Source organism: Tamandua tetradactyla, chromosome 23 (assembly GCF_023851605.1).
Source record: "Tamandua tetradactyla isolate mTamTet1 chromosome 23, mTamTet1.pri, whole genome shotgun sequence".
NCBI lineage: Eukaryota > Metazoa > Chordata > Mammalia > Pilosa > Myrmecophagidae > Tamandua > Tamandua tetradactyla.
Window position 1 is genome coordinate 29,249,632 of NC_135349.1, and position 9,863 is coordinate 29,259,494.

The window sequence follows — 9,863 nt, forward strand, 5'->3', positions numbered from 1 at the left end:
ATCAAAAAGTTAATGTCATTCCATTTATTTTATTCTCATCAGATATTATGTTTTGAGGGAATTTTTAAGCTGATATAAAAGTAGTTTAAACTGAACAAAAATAGGTATTTTCATTTTGAAGCCTGATACATCAAACATGTTTTAAAATGAGTGCTTTTTCTCAGCATATTAAAAATGAAAATATATCTGGCAAATTTCAGACATAATGTTTAGTCCTGTGGACATAGTCCCAACATTACGTGGTTGAAAATCTGTATGGAAGAGACAATAGCCTTGAGTGAGTCAGGTGAGAGAAAGAGGAGTGGCAAAGAAATTCATGTCTCATTCTTGAAAGATGGGTATTTCTGGGTGCTAAAGGCAAGGTACAGAGAGAGCAGAAAGAAAAAAGAATGTGATGTCTATCAGAGACACAGAGACAGGTATGAAGAGAATTCTGAGAAGTGTAAATATGGACATTTAAGCAATTTGGACAAGTAAAATATACTACTACATCTTATAATGGACAAGTAATGTGTGGCACATTTTTTTTCTCCTGGAATCACAACCAGCAGAAGACATTAATAATCTTAAAAGAACAACACAATATATCATTTTATTGGTATTAAATATAGAAGTATGCAAGCTAATTGATATTAGCCATAGACAAATAACTTTTCAATGCAATTGCAGAAAAACAAAACATAAAAATTAGAAACAGGATAAACAGAAACAAACTGTGGAAGCGATGTTTTTTATAATTATTTTTAAATGAACATTATATTTAGAAGGAATAATTGCAAATCGCTGGTAGGAAAAAAAGGAGTTCAGAAAATATAATCAGTTTAATAATTCTCAACAACAATTTTGAAAAATCTTCACAGTAACCAATCTTAATCAGACAATATTATTGGAAGGAAAAAATATATTGTCTTAATGAAAAGAAGTGAGTGAATTAATAAACAGAAGCCTCAATATATTCCTGCAATAACACTTAAACATTTCATAAGATGTCCATTATATTAGAACAGTTTATAATATAAAATATTACATAGTACAATGAAACTTGCTGGAATTAGACTACTAATATAAGTGAAAATACACTTGCATATATTCATATATACATACTCACATGCACAGATCTCATCATATGAGCTACCTCTTCTCACACATAGACTTCTATAAAGGAGATATGAAAACTTCCTACCCAGTGGACTCCAATTATGTGAAGCCATATATACAAAATATAACACTTTTACTCTTATTTCTGTATCTGACTCCTTTGGAAAAGACATCATTTGAGAAAGAATATATTTGTAAATTAGTATGCTATATAATATATACACAAGAAATTTTGGAAAATAATTCTAAAAATAAAATTTTCATCTAAACTAGTATTTTTGGAATCTCAATAGGTACATGGCTGTTCATTTCCAAACATCAATGAAAAATATAAGCAATAGCATCTTTGGCTTTAAATTATCACTGGGCTTTCACAAACTTGGGGAAAAACAAAGAATACTATCATTAATTAGCACGCAGGTACAAATTAATGCATCTATAAATACAACCTCACATATACTAAAATGCAAACAATATTTACTTGCATATTTTATATATGACATTTTGCTAGATGCTGTGAAGTACAAATAAGAATAAGCAATCCCTTCTCTCAAGAATCTTAGTCTTACTGGAGAGAGGAATATTATATACACACGTTTCATCTTAAAGGAACCTCATCAAATTAGTCTTTCACTCTTTTCAACATAAATCTTAAATATGATGTCCCAAATTATTTTCCTGACTGCTACAAATGACATTAAAGGCAGTACCAAAGGATTTTGTAGCAATGTCTGATAGGTCATTCATCTGGGATTACATTAAAGAATATTCAGCCCTACAATTCTCCCTTTATGAAATGAAAAGAGCTTTTTTTTCCTTTTATCACTGTAGATTCAGTATTTCCAGAGGTTTTCTTCCAAATTTGGAGAACAAGTATCTCTCTATACATTCCTACACTAGTGGAGAAAATATGATACAACTAGTGCTTCATTTCCCTACACACAAACACACAAACACATACACACACACATACACACATTTTTAAAATTAGGTCTTAGACCTTAGAGAAGCACAGTATGGTTACTTGGAAATTGTACTCTGCCTTTTTTTAATGGAGAACATATTCTACCTCATAAGCATATCATTTTTCTACAAAAACAAAAATAAAAATTATGTTTAAGAAAAGATAAATGATCAAAATATTAACTATCTTAGCAAAATCATTCCACATCATCAAGAGATTTCTCTATATTACTCAATGGCCCCATTAGTGCTTGAATCTCACTAAACTTATCTTTTCACTGGTGCTTATATTTACTTTTATTAGTTCTGTGCTCTGGAAATAGTTTTCTATTTATGACCCTTAGAAAAACATTTTTCACATGTTTCTTCTTCAGACTGTAGATAAGAGGATTCAGCTTTGGAATGACAATGGTATAGAACACAGATGCCACCTGTGCATGGGTCAAGGAGGAGGATGTGTATCAGGCTATAAATATGTGAAAATCAGGGACCCTTGGAAAATGGTTATACTCAGGAGGTGGGATGCACATGTGGGGAAAGTTTTCCGCATGCCCCTTGCAGACTGATCCTAAATGGCCAAGATGATGGCACTGTAAGTGACTGTGATGATGAGAAAATAACTTATCAGGGTGAAATCAGCTAAAACAAAGATCAAAAACTCTGTGCCAGATGAACCTATGTGGGAGAAGGCCAAAAAGTTGATATGTCACAGAAAAATGATTGATACTAGAATCACAAACACTAAACCACTTATCACGTAAATGCATATCAAAGAATTTGTGAAGCCTAACACATATGGCATTATTCCCAGAAAAATGCACACTTCCTCAGTCATGGCTACTGAATAGAGTAAGGGATTGCAGATTGCTATATGGCAGTGATAGGTCATTAATCTCAGAAAAAAAAAAACAACTCACTGTACACCAAACCAAAAATAAAAGTACATTTGGGCAAAGCAGTCAACAAAAGAGATGGTTTTATGATTAGATTGGAAACTGACTGGTGTCTTGGGTATCACAGTAGAGAAATAAACTATGTCAATGAATGATAAATTGCTAAGGAAAAAATAAATAGGTACATGAAGCTGAGAGTCAATTCCGATTAACACTATTAATCCAAGTTTCCCTGAAACAGTGAACAGGTAAATGAAGAGGAACAGCAAGAAAAGGCTGACCTGTAGTTCAGGGGGGTCTGCAAATCCAAAGAGGATGAACAGCACCCCCTCACTGAAGTTGAACCCAGCCATCTATTCTAACTCAGGCTTTTGGCTAAGCTGTTGAATAGCAAGAACAAAATTCAGAGAGCGATTCAAACATAAAGACCTACTAATCACAGAGCATTTGAACCCAAATAATGAGAATAACATAGAGCAACTATTTAATGACCTAAGGTGTGTGGATAATTTATACAAAATTTCCATTTTTTTACAGAATTGACAAACACCAAGTTCACAATTGTCTGAAATCAGTAGCACGTTTTAGAAAAGTACATATTTGAAATACATGAAGAGATTTCTACTTATACTATCCTTTACCCTCATCTATTATTGGATCTAAAATAATTTACTTCTGATACTCTTAGAAAATATAAAGCTCATTTTGGAAAGTCAGTGTGTTAGTTTGTAAATTGCTGGAATGCAATATGCCAGAAGTAGAATGGCTTTTAAAAAGGGGAATTTAATAGGTTAATGGTTACAGTTTTAAGCCTATAAAATCACCCAAACTAAGGCATCCAGGGAAAAATACCTTAATCCAAGGAGGGCCAATGGGTCAGGTGCACCTCTATGAGCTGGGTATTCATGTGGCTGGCATCTGTTCATCCCTTTCTCCTGGCTCCATTGCTTCCAGATTTTTTTCCTATGGGGGTTCCTCACCTGGCTTCTTTGAGGATGGCCTTCATCTCTTGACTTGCCTTGGCTCTCTCCAGGTTCTGGATCTCTTAACATCTCATGAAGACATCTGCTGGTCTCAAAGCATCTCCAAACACCTGTGTCTTTGTTCTGTGCCTGTCATCTCTCCTTTGAAATTTCTGTCAGCTTTCTCTCTCTGTCAGCTCTGTCTTTTTTGTCATTTTGACCCACTTCAAAGTGTTTCTTCTTTTAAAGGATTCCAATAAACTAATCAAGACCCACCTGGAATGAGTGGAATAAAACTCCCTCTAATCAAAGGGTCATTTCCACAATTGGGCGTGTCACATCTTCATGGAGATAATTTAATCAAAAGTCTGCAACTGGGCAGGTCATGGTGGCTCAGCAGGCAGAGTTCTCACTTGCCATACAACATACCTGGGTTTGATTCCCAGTGCCTGCCCATGAAAAAAAATTTGCAGTCAACAGTGTTGAATGAGGATTGAAAGAAATAAGAAACTCTCACAAGATTGGATCAGGATTAAAACATGGTTTTACTGGGGTGCATGATATTTCAAACCAGCACAGGTTGCTCCATAGTTTGTGAGTTTAATTATACCTTTATGTGGCTTCTTATTTTCTTAACCCCTAAATTCTACTTTCAGAGTCATTTTGAAATCTAAATAATACTTAAATTAAAACAGCTATTAGTTTCCTGATTCAATTGAACTTTATTAGATTTCATTAAAAAAATTTAAGTAGAAATATCCTGCTTATTTTAAATGTTTATGATAAAATACTTAATACATTTTTCTATCACAGGCCTTTTACCTCTGTTGTTGAACTACAACCAAAAAAGGAACTTAATCTGTGATATATTTCAATGTTTATGTGTGTTTGTGTGTGTGTATGTTTAAAATAATAAAGACACATACTTTCCTATAATATCAGGTGATAACCAATTCATTGTCAAACAGTGTTTTTGAGGGCAAAATAAAAAACTTAAAACAGTAAGATAGATATGATTTTTATATGCAACATAAAGTTAAAAATATAACATAATTTGACATTAGAAGTTAGCTAACTTATTTTCCCAATATGATTGACATAAATATTTGATAAATATAATTGAAACCAATATGTAAAGTTAATTCCAATTTGCTTCATACATAAAACACTCTACTTATGTAATATGAAGGGACTTGATACTATATTAAGTACATTTAATCAGTTAGTGTCCCCATGTCCACAAGTATTCCTATTTATCCGTTCATTCATTTAGCAAGCATTTATCAGATGAAAGAATTTTGTCTTGCCAGTCATAAAAAGTACTTTTCTTAAGGCCCCACAGAAGGCACAGACAAAGGAAATGAACACTGGTGTTTATGTTGGCAGTGTCCAAAAATTGCAATGGATGGAGGTGACCTAAGGTTACCTCAATGGAAGACTGGAAGGAGGACTGTGGCCCATGCATGCAATGGATTATTGAGTGACTGCAAGAAGGAATGAAGTCATTAGGCATGCAACTAGGTGAATGAAACTTGAGGACAGTAAGTTGAGTAAAATAAGCCATAAATGAGAAGACAAATACTATAATCCTTCACTAATATGGACTAATTATAATGTGCAAATTCTGAGAATTGAATTCAAGGGCATACATTGTCAGGTGAAGGCCTATTGTAAAGATTTCTGGACTGAAATTTTGAGATGATGAACTCTTTATGTATAACTTGGACATTCCATGGAACTTTGGATATTTGTGTGACACCTGACACTCAGGGATAGAATTCTGCAGCTATGAATATCAGTATTACCTCTGACATGTACAGTTCCTGTTAAAAACACTGAAAAATTGATCAGACTTCATTTAGAAATATGAATGAGAATAATCTGAGTAGGACTAGGGTAAATCAGACTAAAAGGTAAAGGATAATATTGAATATATTTTAAAACTTCAACTTCTGTGTGATGCCAAAGTAAGGGATGTTTATATGGTGTAAAAATTTTATGTTCTGTAGCACACTAATGAAATATGTATGGTCAGCTTATTCACATATCATAATTGCTTGGAACCATGAATAGGAAATAAGATATAGTTGGCTTGCACAGGCTGTTGTGATGCCTTGATACATCCTGGAGTAAGCAGAGAAGAATGAAGGTGCTTCAAAAGATCCCTTGGAAAAAAATTCCTTTGAGGTACTGGGGAAAAAAGTGGAGATACTTATCTTCCTCACTTGGGGAAGACCTAATATGTTCATGGGCATTGGTGACCACCAATTTGATGGGCCAGGTCCTTAAGATCCTTGGGCTTTCCCTTATGAAAGTTATTCCTGTAAAGGAGAAGCTAAGACTACTAGTGATTATGCTTAAGAACCACTATAGAAAACTTATTTCATTGCTCAGATGGGCTTCTCTCTGTAAGCCAACTCTGCAGGTGAACTCATTGTCTTCTCCCCTACATAAGACATGACTCCCAAGGCTGTAAATTTCCCTGGGAATGTGGGACATCATTCCTGGGCTTGTCTGGCCCTGGCATCATGGTAATGAGAAAATCTTCATGACATAAATAGGAAAACAAATGAAGCAAAATAAAGTTTCAGTGCCTGAGAGATGTCAAATAGAGTTGAGAGATCTTTCTGATGTATTCGTATGCAGTATATAGATATCATTTTTTCAGTTCTTGGTGTTTTAGAGTACCTAGAAGGAAGTTTCTGAAACTGTTGAACCTGTTATCCAATAGCCATGATTCTTAAAGATGATTAAATAATTATAGAGCTTTTAGTATGTGAACATGTGGGTCTGAAAACCTTGTAACTGATAATCCCTTTATACAGTGTATAGAAGCTGAATAAGAAAATAATAATAATAAATAAACAATGCAGGAATATAGGTGGTATGGGATGTTTTGAGTGTTTTTTCACTTTTATTTTTATTCTTATTTTTGTGTTTGGAGCAATGGAAGTATTCAAAAATCAATTTTAAATAAGAATGCATAGCTTTATGATGATACTGGGAAAGACTGATTACACACTCTGGATAATTATAGTGCAATAAAAATCATTTTTAAGAAAAGATTAGGGCTCTTAATGTGGGAACTTAAATGCATATACAAACCACAACTATGGAAAAGCAGGGTGATGGAAATATATCTACCTGCTAGTCAGTCATCCAAATAAAATCTTTCTTTTTCAATGGCATTCTTCCTATTTTCAGGTTCATGAGCAACCAAACAAGAATGCAAGATTTAAGGTACAGGAAGACAATAATACTTTCCAGAATTCAATACACACTGAAAACAATTTTCATTTCTAAGAAAAATACAAAGATTTTTAAGAAAAATTAACACACAAGCACACATGCAGAGATAAAATGTTTTTGCCAGAAGACTTGTGCTTTAAAAATTATCTAGCTAGGAATATAATAGATGAGTGTTGGGTCTAAGGATAAACAGAAATGATGCTAAAAATACAAAATTTAAGATAAATGTATCAAATAATTGATGTATAAAATTATAACAAATTTAAAAGTAGTTGCTAAAAATAAAACTAGTTTGATGAATTGCTGACTCAATCCAAATTTCATGAAATTTAAAAAATAAATAATAAATAATGCAAAAGAAGAATATAAGTTCTACTATTTTAGATCTAATGTTTTAAGTTATGTGATATATTATTTTAGGTAGACTATAATAAATTAAACATGCATATAGTGATCCTCAAGGCAACCAATACAAAGAGAGAATACAAAAATTATAAACAAAGGGAATTAAAGAAGGATATCACTTTAGTCACTAATACTCAAAGACAGTAATAAAATATTATAAAAAACTTTTAGTTGGGGCGCTCCCGGGAATACAAAAACAATCGGCGGTACCGTGGGGACAGCAGAGCACGGCCAACAGGGCCAGGGACACTGCGGGCTGAGCGCCATGGTGAGGGTGGGCACGGGCTGATCAGGGCTGCCCTGGTGCTGCGGCTAGCACGCCTGTCGCTCCCGCCACCACCGCAGCTGCCACGCACCTTGCGGACAGGGAGCAAGATGTGGCCTCTGCTGTGCTCAGGCCGCAGAGCGCCAGCATGGACCAGTGCGTGATGTGGAGCGCGAGCTGGAGAAAGTGCTGCACAAGTTCTCGGGCTATGGGCAGCTTTGCGAGCACGGCCTGGAGGAGCTCATCGACTATGCCAGTGGCCTCCGGCGTGAGATCCTGCAGAGCCATGGCCAAGATGCTGAATTATCAGGGACACTTTCACTTGTCTTGACACAGTGCTGTAAAAGAATAAATGACAGTGTTCAGAAATTGGCTTCGGACCACAAAGACATCCACAGCAGTGTTTCTCAGGTTGGAAAAGCCATTGATAAGAATTTTGATTTGGACATTAGCAGCGTGGGCATAGATGGCTGCTGGCAGTCAGACACCCAAAGGTTTCTCAATGAAGTCATGGTGGAGCACTTCTTCTGACAGGGGATGCTGGATGTCGCTGAGAAGCTCTGCCAGGAATCTGGTCTTTCTATAGACCCAAGTCAGAAAGAACCATTTGTGGAGCTAAATCGAATATTAGAAGCATTAAATGTCAGAGTTCTGAGACCTGCTCTCAAGTGGGCTGTATCAAACTGAGAAATGCTCATAGCCCAGAACACCTCTTTGGAATTTAAACTGCACAGACTGTGTTTTATTAGCTTGTTAATGGGTGGAACTACAAATTAGTGAGAAGCATTACTATACACTAAAAATTTTCAGCCATTTGCCCTAAATCATCAAAAAGATATTCAGGTTTTGTTGGGAAGCCTGGTTTACCTAAGACAAGGGATTGAGACCTCACTGTAGTTCACCTGCTTGATACAAACCAGTGGGCTGACATCTGTGACATCTTCACACGGGATGCCTGTGCCCTCTTGGGGCTCTCTGTAAGTCCCCTCTCAGAGTCAATTTCTCTGCAGGTTTTGTGGCACTGCCAGCTTTAATTAATATCAAAGCCGTGATTGAACAGAGGCAGTGCACTGGAGTTTGGAACCAGAAAGATGAATTACCTATTGAGGTGGACCTTGGTAAGAAGTGCTGGTATCACTCCATATTTGCCTGCCCCATTCTTCGCCAACAAACAACAGATAGCAACCCACCCATGAAGTTGGTCTATGGTTATATTATATCAAGAGATGCCCTGAATAAGATGCTTAATGGTAGCAAATTAAAATGTCCATATTGTCTGGTGAAACAAAGTCCAGGAGATGCCAAACAGATATCCTTCTGAAGGAATGACTTTAGTCTGCAGTTTGTAAGTGGAACTGAATTGTGGGCGCATTTTGAAAGAGAACATTCCATTTAATGCAACTAACCAAGAACTCACGTGTTTATATAAGCTAATGCTCCGGAACCTTTGCGAACATTTTAGTATCTACACACTGAGGGGGAGTGCGCCAGATGAATATTATCATAGGGCTTTATTATATTCTTGATCTTCATTTCTGATCAAGTAAGTACACCAGCAGTTGTCATTCAATGCAGGTTTTTGTACTTAATAATATGGTGATTTTTTTTTACTCTTTAAGAGCAGAAACAGAAATTGACCTCCCTGCCATGTGTTTAATATTTTCTCCAGCTTCTACTTTTCTCATTTTCTTGATAACTGAAAGCTTTGAGAATGTTTGTGAAAAAGTTTTGTTTCCTGTTATGTATACATAATTAAATTAAAATTCTTCAGAAAAAGTTTGATAAATTGAATTGTGGTTATGAACTAGTTTGCCTTTTTTTTTTTGCTCAACGAAGGAAGCTGTGATAGATTTCAAATATGCTTTTTGATGTTTTTCTCTGCTCCAGCTCTCACTGAGAAGTCAGCACACCTGCATTTGAGCTCTTTTTGTAGCCCCAGAGGCTGCCTCTTTAAAATTTTGTTTAAAATGTGGCAAGCTAGTGTGACAAGTCTTCCGCTAGAACAGAGGGGAATCAGTACTATTGTTT

The 9,863-nt window shown here is 35.5% G+C and overlaps 2 pseudogenes; one reads left to right on the plus strand and one right to left on the minus strand.

The window, feature by feature from the left end:
• Positions 1 to 2,336: 2,336 nt before the first annotated feature.
• LOC143666738 (olfactory receptor 8I2-like) lies at positions 2,337 to 3,307 on the minus strand (annotated as a pseudogene).
• Positions 3,308 to 7,983: 4,676 nt separating this feature from the next.
• On the plus strand, positions 7,984 to 9,156 carry LOC143666584 (E3 ubiquitin-protein ligase RMND5A pseudogene; annotated as a pseudogene).
• Positions 9,157 to 9,863: the final 707 nt, after the last annotated feature.